A 16459-nucleotide genomic window follows, 5' to 3' on the forward strand; every position below is an offset into this window, starting at 1 on the left:
AACTCCTGATACTCTCCACGAAGACATGTCAGAGCAGCATAAGCAGTATCGTGGACCGCCATATTGATAGTCACTCCAACACCATGGCAGTGTGCAGCACGGTAGTGGAGTCATACTCCTGAGAGTAGAGGTGGACGATGGCACAGTACTGCTCCTGGTTGAAGTCCTGATACTCCTCATAGACGGTGTACTCAGGGTGCCAGCAATAACGCAGAAAGGTCGTCATCTCAACCAACATAGCAGGTGATCCTGAGGCACTAATGGTCGTTGTGTGGCGCACGACCTGCCTCATGGGTTCCATCTGAAAACAAAGATGTTTTCACAGGAGTCAAATGTCAATGTGGATAATGTTCAAATACTACTCTAAAGAATAACTAGGGCTTATCCAACTTTGGGGTGAACGTGGTCACGGGATCCTAATGTTGGTGTTAGTAAAATCGTTTAACCCGAGTAGGAGAGAGTTCAGAGTCCCAGAGTAAGGATCGAGGAGTAAAAGATCCTAATACCACCCAGATGGTGACATGGGCTCGTAAGGCACACGGCCATGTTAGTAAAAGTTTTGTAATGTCTAGACTCAACTTCAGCCAAGGAGTGTGGAAGGGGGATTCCTACAGGCAGTCGGCTCTGATACCAACTTGTGACGCCCCCAATTTAATCGTACACTAATCATACACGTAAACGTGTACGATCAAGATCAGGGACTCACGGGAAGATATCACAACACAACTCTACAAATAAAAATAAGTCATACAAGCATCATATTACAAGCCAGGGGCCTCGAGGGTTCGAATATAAGAGCTCGATCATAGACGAGTCAGTGGAAGCAACAATATCTGGGTACAGACATAAGTTAAACAAGTTTGCCTTAAGAAGGCTAGCACAAACTGGGATACAGATGGAAAGAGGCGCAGGCCTCCTGCCTGGGATCCTCCTAAACTACTCCTGGTCGCCGTCAACGGGCTGCACGTAGTAGTAGGCACCTCCCGAGTAGTAGTCGTCGTCGTCGACGGTGGCGTCTGGCTCCTGGACTCCAACGTCTGGTCGCAGCAATCGGGTATAGGAAAGGGGAAAGGGGGGAGAAAAGCAACCGTGAGTACTCGTCCAAAGTACTCGCAAGCAAGGAGCTACACTACATATGTATGCATTGGTATCAACTGGAATAAGGCTATCATATGTGGACTGAACTGCAAAATGCCGGAATAAGAGGGGGATAGCTAGTCCTTTCGAAGACTACGCTTCTAGTAACCTCCATCTTGCAGTAGAAGAAGAGAGTAGATGGTAAGTTCACCAAGTAGCATCGTGTATCATAAACCTACCCGGCGATCCTCTCCTCGTCGCCCTGTGAGAGAGCGATCACCGGTTGTATCTGGCACTTGGAAGGGTGTGTTTTATTAAGTATCCGGTTCTAGTTGTCATAAGGTCAAGGTACAACTCCAAGTCGTCCTGTTACCGAAGATCACGGCTATTCAAATAGATTAACTTCCCTGCAGGGGTGCACCACATAACCCAACACGCTCGATCCCCTTTGGTCGGACACACTTTCCTGGGTCATGCCCGGCCTCGGAAGATCAACACGTCGCAGCCCTACCTAGGCACAACAGAGAGGTCAACACGCCGGTCTAAATCCTATGGCGCAGGGATCTGGGCCCATCACCCATTGCACACCTACACGTTGCGAGGGCGACCGGAAGCAGAACTATCCCCCTTAATACAAGAGCAGGCTTACGTTCCAATCCGGCACACGCCACTCATTCGCTGACGTCACGAAGGCTTCGGCTGATACCACGACGTCGAGTGCCCATAACTATCCCCGCGTAGATGGTTAGTGCGTATAGGCCAGTGGCCAGACTCAGATCAAATACCAAGATCTCATTACACGTGTTATCTTGAAATAACCGCGAACGCTGACCAGGGCCAGGCCCACCTCTCTCCTAGGTGGTCTCAACCTGCCCTGTCGCTTCGCCACAATGATCCACTCGTGGGTACTCCTATGAGCCGACCCGTCTTTTAGTCATCACATGTATCATGTATTATGTATAGGTATATTCCCGTGATCAACTCCTGAGTGATCACGGCCCGATAGTATAGCATGGCAGACGGACAAGAATGTATGGCTACTGATGATAAACTAGCATCCTATACTAAGCATTAGGATTGCATGTAAAGGTAATAACAGTAGTAGCAAGGACATGCTATGCATTAGGATAGGATTAACAGAAAGCAGTAACATGCTACACTACTCTAATGCAAGCAGTATAGAGGAGAGTAGGCGATATCTGGTGATCAAGGGGGGCGGGCTTGCCTGGTTGCTCTGGGCAAGAGAGAGGGGTCGTCAACATCGTAGTCGTACTGGGTAGCAGCGGCATCGGTCTCGGTGTCTAGCGAGAGAAGAGGGGGAAGAAACAATAAATATAATGCAAACAAATGCATGACGATGCATGACATGACAAAGCGTGATGCTAGGTGTGCCCTAACGCGGTACGAGGTGGTACCGGTGAAGGGGGAAAACATCCGGGAAAGTATTCCCGGTGTTTCGTGTTTTCGGACAGATGAACCGGAGGGGGAAATTTGCGTGTTTGCTATGCTAGGGATGCGTGGCGGACGAACAGGCTGCGTATCCGGATTCGTCTCGTCGTTCTGAGCAACTTTCATGTTGAAAATATTTTAATCCGAGTTACGGATTAAAAGATATGATTTTCTAAAGATTTTATTAATATTCTGAAATTTAATTAATCATTTAAATTAATTCGAAAATGGATTAATGACATCAGCATGATTTCATGCTCACGTCAGCAGTCAACAGAGTTGACTGGTAAACCTGACGCGTGGGTCCAATGGGACCCACCTGTCATACTCTGTTAGGTTAATTAACAGTAGTTAACTAGGTTAATTAGTCATTAGATTAATTAATCTTAGTTAGTTAGTTTAATCAGAATTAATTAAGTTAATTAATTAATTATTTTTATTATTTATTATTTTATTGTATTTTTTACAGAAACGTTCTGTTCTCTAGGCGTGGGGCCCTCGTGTCATTTGCCCATGGGGCCATAGCGGGCGAGCGGTTATCGGGCGCTGGGCGAAATGGGGCGGGCGCCCGCCCGATCGGGCTCGGATGATGCGGGCGCTGGCACGGCGCCGGCGCCAGGGCGTGGAGGCGGCCGTGGGGATGGGGGTCGTGCGACGCGCGTAGCAGCGGGGCCAACAGCGGACTGAGCCGGCGAGGGCGCGCGGCGGCGCAGGAGAGGAGCGGTGGCGTCGGGAGGGAAGTGCGGCGCGAGCGGGCGAGAGAGCTCGCCGGCGCGGACGCGGGGCAGCACGCGAGTGAGGCGGCCAAAGCAACAGGCGCGCGTGCAAGAGAAACAGCAGCAGCAAGCATGGGAGAAGCGCGGGGAGCAACAGGCAAGGACCGGGACACGCGTGGCCGTGGGCGCGTGCGTGGCTGTGGCACGCCGAGTGGGGCGGCACGCGGCCAGGGCACGGCCCGACCGCGGGAAGCACGGCATTGCAGGAACTCGGGCTCGCGCGCCCGGGCACGTACAAGGGTGCGCGGGGCGCCGGCCATCGCGGCCAGGGGGAGGTGAGCGCGGTGAGCGGGGGATGGCTCGGGCGCGACGAGCGCAGGGAGGCTGCGAGCGAGCTTGGCCTCGGGCGCGCGGTGACAGGGGAAGAGGGGAGAGGAGCATGGGGAGGTGCTCATAATGGCCGTAGGGGTTCAAGGCAGCGGGCTCGATGGCGGTCGGGGACGACGTGCGGTGTGGCGACGAGAAGACGAGGACGGCGGGGCAGTGGCGACTCCGGCGGTTCGGCGAGGAGGAGGACGGCGAGGTCCGGCGATGGAGCGCTCCGGGTGGCGGCGACCAACGGCGAGGAGGGGGGCGGCAGCGTTCGGGTGCGCCGGGGTCGGGGGGGGGGCAACGGGATCGAGCCGATCCCGATGGGGAAGGAGAAGGGGATCGTGGGGGAGTGGGGAAGCGAGTGGGGCATCGGTGGGGGTTAGGGTTTGGGGACGGGGAGGATAAGGGAGAGAGGGGGCGGGCCGGCATGGGCCGGTGGGGAAAGTGGGCCAAGCAGCCCAGGAGGGGTCTGCCCCCTTCCCCCCATTTGCTTTATTTTGTTTTATTTATTTATTTATTTACTTTTCTTTATTTATTCCATTTTAAATCATTTAGGCATTTTCGAAAAATATGTTTTCTGCACTATAATTACCCTCGTAATATTCGGCAACCACCGAACATTTTTGTTTCAATTTTTTTTTAAAAACCTTTTGTTGTTTGCCATTTTTTTCTTTTGAATTGATTTTGAATCGGTTTGAACTAACGAAAGCTTAGCAACAATAATCGAGGTGACGTGGCATGATTATCGTGGAATTACTGTAGCAAGATTATCCGGGCGTTTCAATTGTAAGGAGCTAAGGTATTTTCCAAGATCGATCTGCGATCAGGATACCATCAGTTGAAGATTCAAGAACAGGATATACCTGAGACAGCTTTTACCACCAGGTATGGGCTGTACGAGTATACCGTTATGTCATTTGGTCTAACTAACGCACCTGCCTATTTTATGAACATGATGAACAAAGTGTTTATGGAGTTTTTGGATAAGTTCGTCATAGTGTTCATTGATGATATTCTGGTTTACTCGAAGAATGAAGAGGAGCATAAGGAGCATTTGCGTTTGGTACTTGAGAAGCTCAGAGAATACCAGTTATATGCCAAGTTTAGCAAATGTGAGTTTTGGTTGAAGGAAGTTGGATTCCTCGGACACGTTATATCCGGAGAAGGTATAGCAGTAGATCCCACCAAGGTTGTCACTGTGACAAATTGGGAAGCACCAACAACAGTTGGAGCGATCCGGAGTTTTCTTGGACTTGCAGGATACTACCGGAGATTCATTGAAAATTTCTCGAAGATTGCAAAGCCTATGACGGAGTTTTTGAAGAAGGATACCAAGTTCTTATGGACTGAGGAATGTGAGGCCAGTTTCCAGGAGTTGAAGAAACATTTGGTTACGTCACCAGTGTTGATTTTGCCGGATCAGAACAAGGATTATGAGGTGTATTGCGACGCTTCACATCGAGGACTTGGAGCAGTGCTTATGCAGGAGGGAAGAGTTGTTTCATATGCCTCACGATAGCTTAAGCCTCATGAGTTGAATTATGCCACGCGTGATTTGGAGTTAGCAGCCGTAGTGCATGCATTAAAGACTTGGAGACATTTTCTCATTGGAAACCATTGTGAAGTGTACATGGATCACAAGAGTTTGAAGTATATTTTCACGCAGAAGGAGCTAAATCTCAGGCAAAGGAGATGGTTGGAGCTCATCAAGGAATATGACATGATATTGCACTATCATCCCGGAAAGGCTAACGTAGTAGCCGATGCGCTGAGCCGTAAAAGCCATGTCAACACACTAATGACGGGAGATTTACCGAAGGAGTTAGCCGAGGACCTTTGTGAGCTATGTTTGGAGATAGTTCCGAGAGGCTATGTAGCAACATTGGAGATTCAGTCTACCTTGATGGATAAGACCAGAGCAGCTCAGAAGACTGACAAGGGGGTTGCCTACATAAAAGAGAAGATGAGAAAAGGAAAAGTCAAAGGATTTCGTGAGGATGAGCACGATACCCTATGGTTTGAAGACCGTGTTTATGTGCCTAACAATCCGGAGATCAGGAGGTTGATTCTGCAGGGGGCCCATGATTCACCATATTCGATTCATCTGGAAATACCAAGATGTATTTGGATTTGAAGGATAGTTTCTCGTGGACCGGAATGAAGAAGGATATTGCGGAGTATGTAGAAGTTTGTGATGTATGTCAAAGAGTAAAGGCAGAGCATCAGAAGCCAGCAGGATTGTTACAGCCATTGCCAATACCCCGAATGGAAGTCGGATAAGCTAGGCATGGATTTTATTACAGGTTTGCCCAGAACTCGTTCAGGCTATGACTCGATTTGCGTTGTAGTCGATCGTTTGACAAAGGTGCTAAGTTGGCAAAGATATACATGACCAGGATCGTATGTCTGCATGGAGTCCCAAGGAGCACCCAGTTTACCTCAAAGTTCTGGAATCAGTTGCACGAACTTTGGGTACCAGGCTAGAGTTCAGCACAACTTTTCATCCACAGACAGATGGACAGACCGAGAGAGTCAATCAGACTTTGGAGGATATGCTGAGAGCTTGTGCGCTATATTATGGATCTAGTTGGGATGACAATTTGCCATATGCAGAGTTCTCTTACAACAACAGTTATCAATCCAGTTTGAAGATGGCCCCTTTCGAAGACTTGTACGGAAGGAGGTGCAGGACCCCATTGTCGTGGGATGAAGTCGGAGACCGCCAGTTGTTTGGACAGTCTGAACAGAAGGTGAAATTGATTCGTGACAGGCTCAAGGTAGCCCAGTCCAGGCAGAAGAGCTACGCATATTCTAAACGTAAGGAAACAGTTTATGAAGTTGGAGACCGAGTTTATCTTCGAGTATCTCCACTTCGAGGAGTTAAGCGCTTTGGAGTTAAGGGAAAGTTAGCGCCACATTTTGTAGGACCATACAAGGTTTTGGAGCATATGGGAGAAGTAGCCTACAAGTTGGAATTGCCCGAAGGGTTGTCAGGAGTTCACGATGTATTCCACGTTTCCCAGTTGAAGAAGTGTCACACAGAGATGGTTGATATACCGCTAAGGGATACAGTGCCACTGGAAGCGATTCAGTTGGATAGTGATTTGACCTATGAGGAGAAACCAGTCAAGATTCTTGAGTATGTCGGCCGAGTCACCCACAGTAAGGTTATTAAGTTTTGGAAAGTTCAGTGGAGCCACCACACCGAGGATGAAGCCACCTGGGAGCAAGAGGAAGAACTGCTGAAGGACCACCCTCACCTATTTTCTAGCCAACCCGAATCTCGAGGGCGAGATTCATCTTAAGGGGGGTAGGTTTGTAACATCCCAAATTTTCAAGTTGGAATGTTATACATTAGATCATCACTGCATATCATATTTTATTTGCTTTTGGGTTTGATCCTAAGAAATTCTATGCAACTCAAGGACCCTCAGAGAGAGTTGGGGATTTCGTTATTTCATATTTGAGTTTTCTCAAATTTTGGAAATAGGATCATTTGATTTTATTTATTTATCTTCAATTATTTATATTATAAAAATATGAGAGAGGGAATAAAATGACTTTACCAAAATAAATAAATATTGAGGATTTAATAATAAAATCAAATAAGATTTTATTTTGGAATTTTGCTATTTTATTTGAATTTAGGAAAAATGCGCGTTTTTCAAAATTGCATTTAGGCCCCAAATAAATGTTCATCTTGTCCGGCTTGATTTTAGAAGTCGGGGAAAATTTATTTCGTGATTTTTGGAGTCCGTTTAGTGTTTCTTTTATTTGTTTTTCTGCGCGTAATTATCAAAAAAACGCGAACCAACTTTGGGCCGTGTTCGGCCAGGACTCCGTCCGGCCGGGCCTTTATAAGGCGCCACCCCGAGCCCGTTAGCCGAACCGAGCCGCCGCCGCCCGCCGTCCCGCCACCCGTCGCCGGAGCCGCCACCGCCGTCGCCGGACCCCGCCGCCCCGTCCCGCCGACCCCGCCACCCGCCCAGGTTGACCACCGCCCCGCCGCCGGCGGTTTTCCTTGAGAAAACCGTTCGGTTTTCCGTTTGGTTTTCGTTCGGTTTATTTTTTAGATCCGTTTTTTTATTTAGATCGGTTTATTTTCCGGTTTAGTTTATTTAGCGAGCGCTCGCTCGTTCGTTCGTTTTAACAGACGCGTTCACCATTTAGTTCCAGAAAATGAACGTTCGTTCGTTAATCTGTTCGTCGTTTTTCTTTTTCTCGGATTTTCCGTGATTATTTCTGATCGCGATTTCTTATCCGATTTTTGTTCTAGTATAACTTTTCGCTCGTTTATCTGAATCAGGCGATTCAAGCGCCTGAAGTTTCATCTCGAAACCCTCTTTCCGTTTAACCAAATCAAACAAGATTTTTTCTTCTGTAAAATTTGACTTAGATCCAGATTAGTAAATGAAGCTTGTTTCTTTCGCCGTTTGACTTTCGTTGTTTCTTTCGACTTGATTCTTTTTGCAAACCGGAGTTCTTAAGTTGAACTTTCTGGTTAGATCTCTTATTTGAGTTTTACCTGTGCATTAGATGAGTACTTATTGTATGCTTGTTTGTTTGTGATAGAGTACCCGGAGTGCGCTGCTTGCTACTTTGAATCTTTAGGTTTCGCCGATCATCAGCAAGGCAAGTACTTTGATCATATCTCTTTACTACCCAGTTTTTATTGCATTAGATCAATCCTCAAACATTGCATGATTAGGATCTAATTAAATTGTGGGTTTTTGGGAAGTAGATGAGGTAGTACCTATTTCCTGTTTTATTATCAAACCTTTGTGAGTTACTTGTACGTTTGCTTATATTGCCATGCTATGCTAGTAGACGTGGATTGGGTGAGTGTATCCATGACAGATGTGAGATTGTTAAATTAATGGTTTATTTAAGGTGGCAACTTAAACACACATCTGGGTGGATTGAGGCACGTGGGTATTCCAGCGATTGCCTGTTTTCTTTATGACCCGCCACCCAGGCTCAATGGGATCACGAGATTATTCATACTAGAAACTTCCATGTGCAGCCGCAAGCTACTATGGGCTCTAGCATACTTGACTAAGTCGTGCGAACTCTTACAGTGGTAGACTAGCAGATGTAGGGGATGTATGTTGGTACTGTCTACCCGATCGTAAGGTGCTAGCGCTTCTGAAAGACTATGTCTCGGTCATCCGTTTCTCAAACATTAGGTAGTGCGAGAATCCCAACAGAGGACATCGAGTCTTGTGGGGAAAAGTGCTCAAACCTCTGCAGAGTGTATAAACTAATCATGGTTAGCCGTGTCCCCGGTTATGGACGTCTTGAGTATCAAGTACTTGGATTATCATGTGAATCTCATCATGTTACTTTAACTAATATTGTTGGGTTTTAATGATGATGCTTAATTGGGATTGAGAGGGTGTCTACACACTCAATGTTTAACAACCACCATGATAGTTAAATAAAATTTATTCCTTTGCAGTAGGGAAAAATTGGCTTTATGCAAAAACTGTAACCATAGAGCTTTCCACCAGCCATATATGCATGTAGTATAGCTTTATTCTTTCATTACCCTCTCTGTGTTACATTGCCAGCATATTCCATGTGCTGGCCTGTTTTCGAGCTACAACGTTCATGTTTGCAGACTTTTCAGACGATGAGTAAGGTGCCTTAGGTCGTGGTTCTATACTCAGTGATGTCCTTGGAGTTGATGGACTCGCTTATCTTCCAAGCCTTCCACTGTTACCGTTGTTAGATGGCCTTAAGCCATATTTATTGCAATAAGTTCTCTTTGAGACATTCGATTTAATAAGTGTGTGATTGCTACTCTGTTATAAATCCTTCAAGTACTGTGCGTGTCAGCATTACTGATCCAGGGATGACACTGATGCACAGAGATCAGACTGGTTGAGGTCTGGTCGCTACAACCCTACATGGTTGGCTTTGTGGAATTTTACCGCATACGTGCACCTCTTTTTGTTGATAATCCCCAGGTAATGTCTTTTGGACTAATTATCGTATAATGGAAGAAATTCTCATAAATTGTAGTGGAATCACGTATAAAGTGATAATCACCTACCATAAAAGAATCGAGCAAGAAGGCCAAAGAAGTAGTCATCACTACGCATCCAGAGCAAAAGACGTTGTTCCATACGACTGCACCCGCTCATATGGAAGTACGTATGGAGTGTCACCACCATCGCCAGATCGACTACTTTCACCCTGTCGAATCAGATTGTGGATCAGACACCCAGAGAGACCAGAAAATCATCCCCAAGGAAGAACTCTAGCCTCCAAAGTTCATTCGGAGAAGGGATTGGCAAGGGGAAGAAGGGGGTCTTCCTCATCGCACACGGGGGAGATATAACATCATCGCCACTGTCATTATCATCATCATCCACCCCATCATCATCATCACCACCATCATCCACATCCTTATTGTCTGTAACATCAAGAACCCTAGTGGATCATCTTGTGTATCATTTGAATCATTCATCCATGTATGCCATCACTTTTGTCATGATGATTGTTGTCCCCATGTGTGAGTAAATGATACCTCCTTTTATTGATCTGGTATTGGAACAAAAAAGAGTATACCGCACCTATTTCCCCGATGTGACCCTGGGTTATCGAACACCCGAGAGGAAGATTCCCTTTAAGCAATGTTCTCTAGCAAGCTTTTGTCAAAGTGTCAAATCCAGATTTTAACCGGATCATCAAGCAAATAGTGATTCAAATACTTATAATAAAAAGAGGTACGGGTATGAGGTCTTAATGCTTACAACCTTGTATTTGTGTTGGGATCAAATAGGATATTAATTTGTGCGCTGTAAGTCACCCATCAAGATGTGTTTATTATGGATCAAAGTGGGGGATGTGTCTAAATAACATCTTGACCGACATGAGTCCTGCATCAAGAATCAGTTGTCCTACCGGAGGCCGTATCCATCGTGCGGGGTTTCCTTGATAATTAAGATAATCAAATCAGACAAGAGCTTTGGGCGTTTAATGACTACACCTCATTTATCCCCAAGGATATGATCCATGTTACCCTACTGAACCTTACTATCACTAGTGTTCGATATAACACTTCACAATCTCCTTGCTCCTAGCCTCACGGGTGCTCGATCTCCATGATCCTGGGTACCTTCAGGAATGAAGATCGCAGACAAGACAAGAGACATCTGCACGGAACAATTTTATGTCATACACGTGACATTATGGCAAAGTATTCCATTGACTCCCTCAACAAATATACCTTGGGTTGCTCATGCCTCAACGCATACCTTACCAAACTACTCACACATGGAGATCAGATCAGAAGAAGAAAACATTGAAGAACACATCTTGTGATTGATTGATTGCAATATCTCTTACAATGGATGCCTTGTGTGACGCACGATTACAAGTATGAACTAGATCAGAGAGCACTATGGTGGTGGAGATGACTATGGAGATGGAAATGGCGTCATCTAGGGTTTATAGATGGACATTATCATGAAGAGGTTCTGGCTTTCATGTTCATCGTTCTGTTGACATTTTGATGGGGCCCCTTTAATAAAAGTTGTACAGGTGGACGATTGATATGTCTCCAACGTACCTATAATATTTGATTGTTCCATGCTATTGTAATATCAATCTTGGATGTTTATTATGCAATTATATGAAACTATATATCATTTTTTGGGACTAATCTATTAACTTAGTGTCAGTGCCAGTTGTTGTTTTTTGCTTGTTTTTGGATTTTCAGGAAATAAGTATCAAACATAGTCCAAATGGAGAAACAACTTTGGATTAATTTTTTTGGACCAGAAGGGACCCTAGAAGGTTTGGGAGAAGACCTGACGAGCCACGAGGGAGCGAACAGCTCAGAAGGCGTGCCCCAGGGGGGCGCCCCCCAGGCTTGTGGGCCCCTCGTGGCACCTCTTGACCTAATTCCGCCACCATAAATTCTCAAATATTCCCCATACATCAGAGAGACACCCGAAATACTTTTTTCACCACCGCAAGTTTCTGTTCTCATGAGATCCCATCTGGAGGCCTTTTCTGGCACTGCCGGAGGGGGAATCGACCACGGAGGGGCATTACATCAACCTTTCTGCCCTTCCGATAATGTGTTAGTAGTTTACCACAGACCTACGGATCCATAGGTAGTAGCTAGATGGCTTTTTCTCTCTTTTTGATCTTCAATACAATGTTCTCCTTGATGTTCTTGGAGATATATTCGATGTAATCCTTTTTTGCGGTGTGTTTGTTGGGATCTGATGAACTATGGTTTATGATCAGATTATCCATGAATATTATTTGACACTTCTCTGAATTTTTTTATGCATGATTATTATAGATTTGTATTTCTCTCCGATCTATTGATTTGGTTTGGCCAACTAAATTGATTTATCTTGCAATGGGAGAGGTGCTTTGTGATGGGTTCAATCTTGCGGTGATCTATATCCCAGTGACAGAAGGGGAGAAGACATGTATTTGTATTGTTGCCATCAAGAGTAAAACGATGGGGTTTATGCATATTGATTAAGTTTACTTTGTCTACATCATGTCATCTTGCTTAAGGCATTACTCTGTTCTTTATGAACTTAATACTCTAGATGCATGTTGGATAGTGGTTGATGTGTCGAGTAATAGTAGTAGATGCAGGCAAGAGTCGGTCTACTTGTCTCGGACGTGATGCCTATAGACATGATCATTGCCTGGGATATCGTCATGATTATTCACTTTTCTATCAATTGCCCAACAGTAATTTGTTCACCCATCGTGTGCTATTTTAAGAGAGAAGCCTCCAGTGAAAACTATGGCCCCCGGGTCTATTTTAATCATATATAAAAATCCAAAAATACCTTGCTCAATTTATTTACCTTTTTATTTTTATTTTCTATCTATCTATCTATCTATCTATCTATCTATCTATCTATCACTGTGAGATTTGATCCTTGCAATTAACCGCCAAGGGATTGACGACCCCTTGTTTGTGTTGGGTGCAAGTATTTGTTATTTTCTGTGTATGTGTTGTTCATGAGGTGTTGCGTTGTTCTCCTACTGGATTGATAACCTTGGTTCTTAACTTACGGAAATACTTATCTCTACTATACTGCATCATCCTCTCCTCTTCAAGGAAATCCCAATGCAGCTCACAAGTAGCAGGAAGAATTTCTGGCGCCGTTGCCGGGGAGACATCATCAACATCTATCTAGTACCATCACACAAATTTCTTCTCCTTGCATTTACATTATTTACCATTTGCCTCTCATTTTCATCTCTCCCACTTCTAAAATGTTTTCACAAAAACACAAAAATATATTTGGTTTTCCTTTTTGCTCGTTTGCTTGCTTTTTGCCTTCATGTCAATAGACCAAAAATAGAAAATAAAAAGGAAAAGTAAAGATATATGGATCCACTTAAATTTTCTACTTGGAGCATCTTCGATCCATTTGTGCTCATGCTGAAACCCCCAACTAGTTTGGTTGAGCGAAAATCACTAGATGAGCATGCTCATTTTGTGTGTCACCATTTGTCTCAAAAAGGGAGACCCTTATGGAATCAAATAAATTGTTTGCTATGCTATGCTTGGAATCTATGTGAAATTCATGATTTTACTTGTTTCTCCGAGAACCCTAAAAAACACCTAACCAACCTATGTGAGTTTAATGATAATGAAATCTTATCCTTATGCCAAAGGTGTTTATAGTTACTATGATATCGAATAAATTAAAGAATTTGTTGCTTTTAAGGGTGCTTATGAAGTTGCTTCTTTTATTGAAAAGTATGGTGCTACTTTCTATAAATCCGAAAATTTTGCGATACTTAATATTGCTATGAAAACTATGCTTCTAATGCCTATGTTAGTGAATTCATTGCGAGAATGTCTACTGCTTTGGAAGAGAATAATGATATGCAGGAATCTATAGATAATTATGATCCCATTGATTCGCTTGAAATATCCCTTTTTGATGAATTTGATGCTTGCTATTCTTATGGCCATGATACCAATATTAATGATGCTTATGGAGATGAACTTGCTATAGTTCCTTATGTTAAAAATGAAATTATTGCTATTGCACCCACACTTGATAGCTCCTTGAGTGAAAACATGATTGCAATGATGTTATTATAAATTCTAATAATGTCAATTGTGCTAATCATATGTGCTACCAAATGAGCATTGCGTTGGTTTTCCCTTGAAAAGGAAAGGGTGGTGCAGTAAAGCAGCGTAAGTATTTCCCTCAGTTTTTGAGAACCGAGGTACCAATCCAGTAGGAGACCACGCGTAAGTCACCTTGTACCTACACACACAAATGAGAACCTCGCAACCAACGCGATAAAGGGGTTGTCAATCCCTTCACGGCCACTTGCAAGAGTGAGATATGATAGAGAGATAATAATAAGATAAATATTTTTGGTATTTTTATGATATAGATTGAAAGTAAAGATTGCAAAATAAAATAGATTGGAAACTTGTATGATGGAGAATAGACCCGGGGGGCATAGGTTTCACTAGTGGCTTCTCTCAACAAAGCATAAGTATTACGGTGGGTGAAGAAACTACTGTCGAGCAATTGATAGAAAAAAGCAAATAATTATGAGAATATCTAGGTATGATCATGTATATAGGCATCACGTCCGCGACAAGTAGACCGACTCCTGCCGGCATCTACTACTATTACTCCACACATCGACCACTATCCAGCATGCATCTAGAGTATTAACTTCATAAGAACAGAGTAACACCTTAAGCAAGATGACATGATGTAGAGGGATAAACTCATGTAATATGATATAAAACCCATCCTTTTATCCTCGATGGCAACAATACAATACGTGTCGTTTCCCTTTCTGTCACTGGGATCGAGCACCGCAAGATTGAACCCAAAGCTAAGCACTTCTCCCATTGCAAGAAAGATCAATCTGTTAGGCCAAACCAAAGTGATAATTCGAAGAGACTTGCAAAGATAAACCAATCATACATAAAAGAATTCAGAGAAGATTCAAATATTGTTCATAGATAATCTGGATCATAAACCCACAATTCATTGGATCTCGACAAACACACCGTAAAAGAAGATTACATCGAATAGATCTCCAAGAGAATGGAGGAGAACTTTGTATTGAGATCCAAAGAGAGAGAAGAAGCCATCTATCTACTAGCTATGGACCCGAAGGTCTGAAGTAAACTACTCACACATCATCGGAGAGGCCATGGAGTTGATGTAGAGGGCCTCTGTGATCAATGCCCCCTCCGGCGGAGCTCCTGAAAAGGCCCCAAGATGGGATCTCTTGGGTACAGAAGGTTGCGGCGGTGGAAATAGGGTTTCATGGTGCTCCTAGATGTTTGCGGGGTGTATGGATATATATAGAAGGAAAAAGTAGGTCGGTGGAGCAACGAGGGGCCCACGAGGGTGGAGGGCGCGCCCCCTGCCTTGTGGCCTCCTCGATTGTTTCTTAACGTCCACTCCAAGTCTCCTGGATCACGTTTGTTCCAAAAAATAATGCTCCCGGAGGTTTCATTCCGTTTGGACTCTGTTTGATATTCCTTTTCGGCGAAACTCTAAAATAGGCAAAAAAAACAGCAATTTGGGCTGGGCCTCCGGTTAATAGGTTAGTCCCAAAAATAATATAGAAGTGTAAAAATAAGCCCATTAACATCCAAAATAGATAATATAATAGCATGGAGCAATCAAAAATTATAGATACGTTAGAGACGTATCAGCATCCCCAAGCTTAATTCCTGCTCGTTCTCGAGTAGGTAAATAATAAAAACAGAATTTTTGATATGGAATGCTTCCTAACATATTTCCCAATGTAATTTTTCTTTATGGTGGCATGAATGTTCAGGTCCGAAAGATTCAAGATAAAGGTTTAATATTGACATAGAAATAATAATACTTCAAGCATACTAACTAAGCAATCATGTCTTCTCAAAATAACATGGCCAAAGGAAGTTATCCCTACAAAATCATATAGTCTGGCTATGCTTTATCTTCATCACACAAAATATTAAATCATGCACAACCCCGATGACAAGCCGAGCAATTGTTTCATGCTTTTGATGTTCTCAAAATTTTTCAATCTTCACACAATATATGAGCGTGAGCCATGGATATAGCACTATGGTGGAATAGAATGGTGGTTGTGGAGAAGAAAAAAAGGAGAAGATAGTCTCACATCAACTAGGCATATCAATGGGCTATGGATATGCCCATCAATAGATATCAATGTGAGTGAGTAGGGATTGCCATTGTCAGGACCCCAATTCCAAGTCACATCGATCTAGCCGGTAACACCTCATATCACTTTGCGTCCTCACGCACGGTATTCCCACGGGTGTCGCCTTACCATGGCCTGGGACCGTTTGCGCCTTTTGGCTCACGTATATTATAGTGTCGCTAGCATCCATATGACAGAGAACCCGGGCCGACATGAAAAGTCGTGAACCCAAAGTGGCACTAACTTACAGGGACAGGCATACATGAATCAACATCGAGCATGTCTGTCAGCAGCGTGCCAATCCGGGCTGTAGCACTAGGCTAACAGGACTCCGGGAACCCGGGCTGTAGCAGGCTAGGCAGGACTCCGGATGTCACCGTGTGACATTTCACCAAAGGGACAGACACAGGAACAAAGTGAATCACATGCCGGCCAGTCAAGTGTTCCGGAGCAGTAGTGCTGGGCTAGCAGGACTCCGGTGAACCGGGCTGTAGCGGACTACTATGGCTCATGGAAGCACAAGACTACATTTCCCCATACGAGAGGCTACCAAGGATGAACAACTAGGTTGTCAGATCCCACACATACCAAGCATTTCAATCATACACACGATATGCTCGATATGTGTAGATACAACATGGCATCACAACATA

This window comes from Triticum urartu, chromosome 2 (genome assembly GCF_003073215.2).
Source record: "Triticum urartu cultivar G1812 chromosome 2, Tu2.1, whole genome shotgun sequence".
NCBI classification, from domain to species: domain Eukaryota; kingdom Viridiplantae; phylum Streptophyta; class Magnoliopsida; order Poales; family Poaceae; genus Triticum; species Triticum urartu.